This window comes from Bubalus kerabau, chromosome 13 (genome assembly GCF_029407905.1).
Source record: "Bubalus kerabau isolate K-KA32 ecotype Philippines breed swamp buffalo chromosome 13, PCC_UOA_SB_1v2, whole genome shotgun sequence".
In the NCBI taxonomy this organism is placed as follows: Eukaryota; Metazoa; Chordata; class Mammalia; order Artiodactyla; family Bovidae; genus Bubalus; species Bubalus kerabau.
Genome location: NC_073636.1, coordinates 27,833,098 through 27,841,400, shown reverse-complemented (window position 1 = coordinate 27,841,400; position 8,303 = coordinate 27,833,098). Strand labels below are relative to the sequence as shown.

The window sequence follows — 8,303 nt, the reverse complement described above, 5'->3', positions numbered from 1 at the left end:
ACCTTACGTAATTCCAAGTTCCAGAAAAATTTTTTCAAATGTCTCAGCATTCTGCTTCTTGATTATATTTACTCTATTATATATAGACATCACAAAGTTGTCTTTAATCAAATTATTTAATTCTGCGTAGACTTTTTTTTTGGCTCCATTGCATCTTAGTGGTGGCACATGGGGTTTTTGATGCATCATTTAGGATCTGTTGTTGTGCTGCAGACTCTCTAATTGTGTTGCATTGGCTCAGCAGTTGTGGCACATGGGCACCAGAGTGCATAGGCTTCAATAGCTGCAGTGAGTGGGCTCTCTAGTTGTGGAACTGGGCTCCAGATTCTGCTTAGACTTTTTATACAGAAAGTTCCCAATCTCTCTCATCTGAAGTATGCAATTTAATCAATGATAAATGCATGTTTTGCTATTATAATTATGGTGGTAAGAAAATCTGTTAAAAATAGATTAACTGTATATTAAAATAACTTGTGTTCATTGTAAAACAAAATAAGATGTTTGATTTTTTTGAAGTAAGATCAGAAGTCTGTCATCCTCCTCCTCCTTCCTCATCTGTCCTTCATCGACCTCTACCCCTGAACCCTGGTGGCTCAGATGGTAAAGAATCTGCCTGCAATACAGGAGACCAAGGCAATGGCACCCCACTCCAGTACTCTTGCCTGGAAAACCCCATGGACGGAGGAGCCTGGTAGGCTGCAGTCCATGGGGTCGCTAAGAGTCAGGCACGACTGAGGGACTTCACTTTCACTTTTCACTTTCATGCATTGGAGAAGGCAATGGCAACCCACTCCAGTGTTCTTGCCTGGAGAATCCCAGGGACGGGGGAGCCTGGTGGGCTGCCGTCTATGGGGTTGCACAGAGTCAGACACGACTGAAGCGACTTAGCAGCAGCAGCAGCAGTTTACATCCCTGGGTCAGGAAGATCACCTGGAGAAGAAACTGGCAACCCACTTCAGTATCCTTGCCTGGAGAATTCCACAGACAGAGAAGTCTGGTGGGGTACAGTCTGCAAAGAGTCAGACACGACTGAGCGACTAACACTTGCACCTTCCTGAACCCCAGCTTTCACAGGCTAGTGTTCAGCACTGCTTGGCAGTTTAAATTTATGTTTTAAGACCATTTCCAGGCTTTATAGTATACGTGATAGGTGCATATACTAGATATGATTTGACTTATTCATTTTAATATCTATAAGGATAACTTGTACCAGCTTTTATAAGACATATACCATGGAATCTCAGTGGCTTAGCACCATATGTTTGTTTCTCAGTCATGTCACAGTTTGATGTGGTTTTGCTGAGGTTCTTCCATATTTTAGTGAGGTCATCTGGAACACATGGCCTCAAAGGTCACTGCACTCGGGTGTAAGAAATACCACAGAGACATATCTGCTCTTACCTGTCCTGCTTGGAGGGGACACACATCACTTTCACTGATGGTTCACTGGCCAGAAATAGGCTGACACGTGGAGTCAGTTACCTGGTTATTTGGTGAGCACTCATTGTCCTCCACCTTCACTTCACATCTTCAAGGTATCTCCTATGTTAGTATACATGGATATTCCAGTGAAATTTTATTATTTATTTATTTATTATTTTTGGCTGCACTGGGTCTTCATTGCCCCACACGGGCCTTCTCTAATTGCTGTGAGTGGTGGCTATGCTCTACTGGTGGTGTAGGGATGAGAATAGGGGCTTCTTATTGCAGTGCCTTCTCTTGTTGCAGAGCACAGGTTCTAGGGTGTACAAGCTTCAGAAGTTGAGGCACATGAGCCTAGCTTCCCCATTGCATGTGGAGTCTTCCCAGACCAGGGTTCAAACCCGTGTCCCCTGCACCAGCAGGTGGATTTCCAATCAATGGACCACCAGGGAAGTCCCCAATAAAATTTTTAAGTTAAATAAAATTTTATATAATATAAACTGCACCCAAGCATCTATTTTTTTTTTCCTGCTCATAAGGCATAAAATTCAATCGTTAAAGTTCATTTTTAGTGATAGAAAATAAAACAGCTAGATAATTGCCCAGATTATTTAAGGTCTTTAAACATTATAATAAGTGGAGATAATAGGGATTCAGGACAAATATTTGTCTACTGAGATACTGAATTTGCCTTTCTCATCACTGTGCTTGAGGAAATGAGTAATCCTGAAGCTAAAGGGCCTCAGGAATATTTTGGCTTTAGAAAGATAAGCTGAATAATGGCTGACTGATGAGGTACAGTTTTGAAACAACCTGACTTTGCTCTGTATTATTTCTGGCCAATAATGAGAACATTATAGGGACAAAAGAGTCCTTTGTACCTCTGATCTCATAATAAGAGCTGTTACTCCTATACCCACCCTATTCACAGTGTGACTGTCTTACCTTTCCATTCAATAACAGTCTCATTGAAAGTTTTTGAACTGTTAGTTGTTTTTCTCTGAAATGCTACAGTTACAATGTTATTGACTAGAAAATTTCAATCACCAAATTTATACAATTTGATTTAAAACTTAGAAGTAACTGATACCAGATCTTTAAAATAATTAATTAGTTTGGCTATATTGAGTCTTAGCTGTGGCACACGGGGTCTTCACTGTGACTCACACACTCTCTAGTTGTGTCACACAGGTTCCAGAGCATGTGGGCTCCCACTTCCCCTGCATTGCAAGGCAGAGTCTTGACCATTGGACCACCAAATCTTTTTTTTTTTTAATGACACTTAAGAATATAAGAGGGGCTTCCCTGGTGGCTCAGAGGTTAAAGCGTCTGCCTCCAGTGCAGGAGACCCAGGTTCGATCCCTGGGTCAGGAAGATCCCCTGGAGAAGGAAACGGTAACCCACTCCAGTATTCTTGCCTGCAGAATCCCATGGACAGAGAAGCCTGGTAGGCTACAGTCCATGGGGTCTCAAAGAGTCGCACACGACTGAGAGACTTCACTTTCACTTTTAAGAATACTTCCTTACAAGTTTTATACTTTTATTAATTAATTTCCTGCCCATTAGCTGAAAAATAGACTTATACTAGGACTGACATCTTTGATGAAACATATTTGATGTGGTGTTTTTATCAGGAGAACCATGTTGCATGTGAGCCGAATCTCATAGAATGTGCATGTAACCACAAGCTGTAATTCTGGCAATTATTGTGATGGTATTTTGAGAGATGGGATGATTCAAGAACTGTTTTTCTATTCCATTCTAAAGGCTCCTTTTAAAGTTAGCTGTCTGATTCTGCTTAGTGTGGCTGACATAAACCTTTCCATACTCCAGAATATTATTTTAGATTAGGAATATATCTATTACCACCATTGTCCAATCACAAGGAGAGTGCCATTTTCTTTCCCTCATATGACTACTAAATTTTACTGTCTATTCTAGAATAAAAACCTGGAATATATACTTACTAAATGAGAGTTAAGTCACTTCTGTGTTGTGTTATGACAGGAGGTTAACAGCTGAGGCAATCTCACTCCGAGGTCTTTATGATACTTGTGATTCTCATACTGTATTGATTTAAAGTAATGGCAAGTGACCAAACATAGATGCTATTGCTTAAAGAGATGGGGATATCAGACCACCTTACTGGCCTCCTGAGGAATCTGTATGCAGGTTAAGAAGCAACAGTTAGAATTGGACATGGAACAACGGACTGACTCCAAATTGGAAAAGGAATATGTCAAGGCTGTATATTGTCACCCTGCTTATTTATCTTCTATGCAGAGTTCACCATACGAAATGTTGGGCTGGATGAAGAACAAGCTGGAATCAAAATTGCCAGGAGAAATAACAATAACCTCAGGAATGCAAATGACACCACCTTTGTGGAAGAAAGCAAAGAGGAACTAAAGAGCCTCTTGATGAAAGTGAAATAGGACAGTGAGAAAGTTGGCTTAAAACTCAACATTCAAAAAACTGAGATCATGGCATCTGGTCCCATCACTTCATGGCGAATGGATGGGGAAACAATGGAAACAATGACAAACTTTATTTTCTTGGGCTCCAAAACCACTGCAGATGATGACTGCAGCCGTGAAATTAAAAGACACTTGCTATGACCAATCTAGACAGCATATTAAAAAGCAGAGAGATTACTTTGCTGACAAAGGTCCATCTAGTCAAAGCTTTGGTTTTTCCAGTAGTCATGTATGGATGTGAGAGTTGGACCATAAAGAAGGCTGGGCACCAAAGAGTTGATGCTTTTGAACTGTGGTATTGGAGAAGACTCTTGAGAGTCCCTTGGACTGCAAGGAGATCCAACCAGTCCATCCTAAAGGAGATCAGTCCTGAGTGTTCATTGGAAGGACTGTTGTTGAAGCTGAAACTCCAGTACTTTGGCCACCTGATGTGAAGAGCTGACTCATTGGAAAAGACCCTGACAGGAGAAGGGGATGACAGAGGATGAGATGGTTGGATGGCATCACTGACTCAATGGACATGAGTTTGGGTACTCATAAGTTTGGGTACTCCGGGAGTTGGTGATGGACAGGGAAGCCTGGTGTGCTGTAGTCCATGGGATTGCAAAGAGTCAGACAAGACTGATCTACTGAACTGAACTGAACTGAAATGATGTGAAGAACTGACTCATTAGAAAAGACCCTGATGCTGGGAAAGATTGAAGGCAGAAGGAGAAGGGGACAACAGAGGATGTCTGTTGATGGTTGCAGGGCATCACTGATTCAATGGGCATGAGTTTAAGCAATGTCTTGGGGTTGATGATGGACAGAGAAGGAAGCCTGGCATGCTGTAGTCCATGGGGTCGCAAAGAGTTGGACATGAATGAACAACTGAACTGATTGAATGTGTAGAAATACATCAGTAATTAACACTAATTTGGATGAGCGTGTCTCTTTCTAGAATGCAGAGGGAATGTGACTTACCATTTTGAGTTAATGGAAATAAAAGCTTCCAAAACATACAATTGTAGAGGAAAAAATAGAGCTTAACATAATTTCATAATTGGAGAGCCTAGAAAATTAGAAGCATACAGGAAGTGAGTAGGCTTCCCTGGCGGGTCAGTAGTAAAGAATCCGCCTGCCAAAGCAAGAGACTCAGGTTGGATTCCTGGATCGGGAAGATCCCCTGGGGAAGGAAATGGCAACACATTCCACTATTCTTGCCTGCGAAATCCCATGGACAGAGAAGCCTCATAGGCAATAGCCCATAGGGACACAAAAGATGTAGGTGCAACTTAGTGACTAAACAACGACAATAGCAGGAAATGAGCAAGGTGGATACAGTTGCAGGCTGGAGATACCCAGAGAAAAAATACCTTATTACATAAATTTGCACAATTCTTATAGTATGATGTTTCCACTAACAGTCCAAATACCGCCAATCAACAAACTATATCCAGGTAGAACCAGGCTGAATGATATTGGATAATCATTGTGGAATGAGGGAGGTGAGCTGAAGCTAACTATCCCATTTGCTGTAGGGAAGAAGAAAGCTAGAGAAGAGTTTCTTTTTTTAATTTGATAATTAGTTAAGCAATGCATTTTATGTCTGATTTCTAAAGATTGGCATCAGAACAATTGTAGAGTGCTTGCAACCATATGTTTTCACTAAAGATAAAACTATTTTAGCAAGTCCTGCTAGTGCATACCAGTCTAAACTTGATCTCCATGTGGAGCAAGTGGGGACTCAGCAGAAGTACTAGGCACCTTATGAAAACATAGTTTGATGGGTTTCTGATTTAAGTACGTCTTAGGATGTGTTTAGTCACTTCAGTCGTTTCTCTTTGAAACCCCGTGGACTGAGTAGCTGAGGCTACTCAGTCCATGGGATTTTCCAGGCAAGAATACTGGAGCAGGTTGCCATTTCCCACTCCAGGAGATCTTCCCAACCCAGAGATCGAACTCAAGTCTCTTGCTTTAGCAGGCAGATTCTTTACCACAAGCACCACCTGGGAAACCCCAGCATCTTGGCATGGGGCCCAAGAATTTGAACTTTAACAGGTCTCTGCTGCTGCTTTGGTGAACCACTGAAGCAAAGTTTCCAAACTGAGTGAAAATTATTAGCATGCCAACTAATGTAGATGATTTAATATTTGATAACATAAATTGAGAAACACTGGCTTGTTTTTCTTGCTGTGGTTGTTAATCTTTTAACCTGGAGAACTGAGTATCACATTAAATACTTATGTATTAAATAACAGCTATTCTGTATTTAGTTTTGTCATGTGCATTTAAGGAAGAACTGAATAAAATGAGTTTAAACAGAGCTGCTTCAAAATGTATATCTATTATAGGCTATGAAATTCTAATAGGATGAGTTGACTTTTAGACATTTCTGATGATCACAATGGAATAAAAAAGTCAGAATCAATCCATGGTTCTCTATTGTTCTTTGAGACACATTTTGGATCAGCGACCACATAGAGGGCATTGCTTTTAAAATGAGGAAGCTACCATCGACAAGATGGGTCACAATAGCTCCACAGGAGGCAGTATCATCGGCCATGTCAATGATCCATACAATACAATTCTGTGCCTTATTGTGTTGGTGAACTAAAGTGAGTGGATCAGTCATATACCTAAAACCTTTGAAATCATATATGTTCTTTTTTTTTTTTTACGTTTAAATCGAGGAGGAAGAGAAATGAATCATCACAACAGAACATTAAAATTGTAAACTAAACTGATGCGAAAAGTTTACTCTTGATTTAAATTGCTCGTGTATTTGAAAAATAGAATATGGCTTGCTTTATTTATTTGAGAGTCAATAAGTATGAGTGGAGTATGCTGTGAACATTCTTAGGCTTCTGAGTTTAATGGCACGGAAAGCAACTGCCACATATTCTCACCTAACATCCCCTGGGGCCATTGTCAGAACACAGGCGCTGGGGAGCAAGGCCACTGGTCTCACCCTCCTGATATTGTGCAGCTATTCAGGGAACGTTTTAAGTTTTATGAGTAGTACAGATATTGATGCTAACCTTCATTTATAATTATATGGCTTTAAATAATTTAAAAAGTATATTCAATGCATAACCCCTCGTAACACGGCTATCTTGTGAGGTAGGCAGAGCCATCCTATGACCAAAGCGAATCTCATTTTCTGAAATAATGGAAGTTCTAACCTAATTGCTATAAAACTGACACACCTTGTTGTATTTTCCTCGCCTCAGCCCTAGAATCATCCATTTCGCTATGGAGCCCTGGTTCTTTTTAATGGAGAATGATATTCAAGAAAGAAAATCTTGAGAACTGGAATTGTATATATATACCCACGATCAGCTGTTTTTACATGTTTTTATGTCTATAGTTATATACTGAAAAAATGGTGCATTCACACTGATACTGGTGACTCCAGTTCAAAGCTGAACTGTCCATTTTAGTTTCTCCCTTTTTCATGTGTGTAACTCCCTTCCTCTGCAGCAAGAAGCATGTCTCCCATATCTTTGGTATGTTTACTGCTTGCTCAGCTCCTGTTTGTAATGCACGGCTGTACCTGGTGGGTCAGCACTCACGTAGACTCTGCTTTCCAGTGTGCTCCTTCCCTGCCCTCTGCCCTCCTTTGCTGGGCTGCCCCACCCCAGCCCCAGCCCAGCCAGGCTCTCTCTGGGCTGCCTGGTCACTGTCCTCTTGGCATCCTGACCCCAGCACTCCCACATTTTCCCCAGTCTTCTTCTCACTCCAGAGTTTGGGGCTGGATTTTCAAGGAAGAAAGAAAGAAAAAAAGAAGGAAGACTTTGTTGTTCTCAAACCTATTTTTTGACTCCTTCTTGAAGACACATTATACTTTGCTACAGTGTCCCCCCAAAATATTGCTATGTGGTAAGCATTCCACTGCACAGTTCCATTAAGGAGTTTTGCTCTCATTTCTTGTCAGTGGGCTAAAATCAGCATGGATGGAGAGAAATTAGACTGATATCTGTGAATGAACAAAATAAGGATGCTATTCATTGCATTTCCCACAAGAAAGAGCAGTTGTCTGGGAATTCACCCAGTTAATAATCCACTTAGCCCCAGACTGGCAGGAGCCCAGGTCATTTGTAAACGTATTTCTGTGGCATACGCTACAATACCACAGATGTCTGTTTAAACTAAAATTACTAGGAAATCCTAATGACTTGACGACTCTTCCATGTGTCCCTAAATAGCCATCATACTATTTAATGACCTTTTTGATCAAATGAGAGTACTTATAGCACTAAAAGAAAGAATATTTATATAGTAATTTAACTTGACACATCATTATATATTAAAGAATCAGAAATCTGGTCCATAATGGTGTTTTATATTTATATTGGATCTAAATTTGTTTTTAAAAATTCATCTTGTTGTAGCTTGTAGTAGTCTCCTCATCATGTGCATCTC

General features: G+C 40.6%; 1 non-coding gene across 1 annotated transcript; it reads left to right on the top strand.

Annotated features, from left to right (window-relative positions):
* Nucleotides 1–2,724: 2,724 nt before the first annotated feature.
* Nucleotides 2,725–2,797, top strand: TRNAW-CCA (transfer RNA tryptophan (anticodon CCA)). Its single transcript has one exon. It is a non-coding gene; the product is annotated as a tRNA-Trp (tRNA).
* Nucleotides 2,798–8,303: the final 5,506 nt, after the last annotated feature.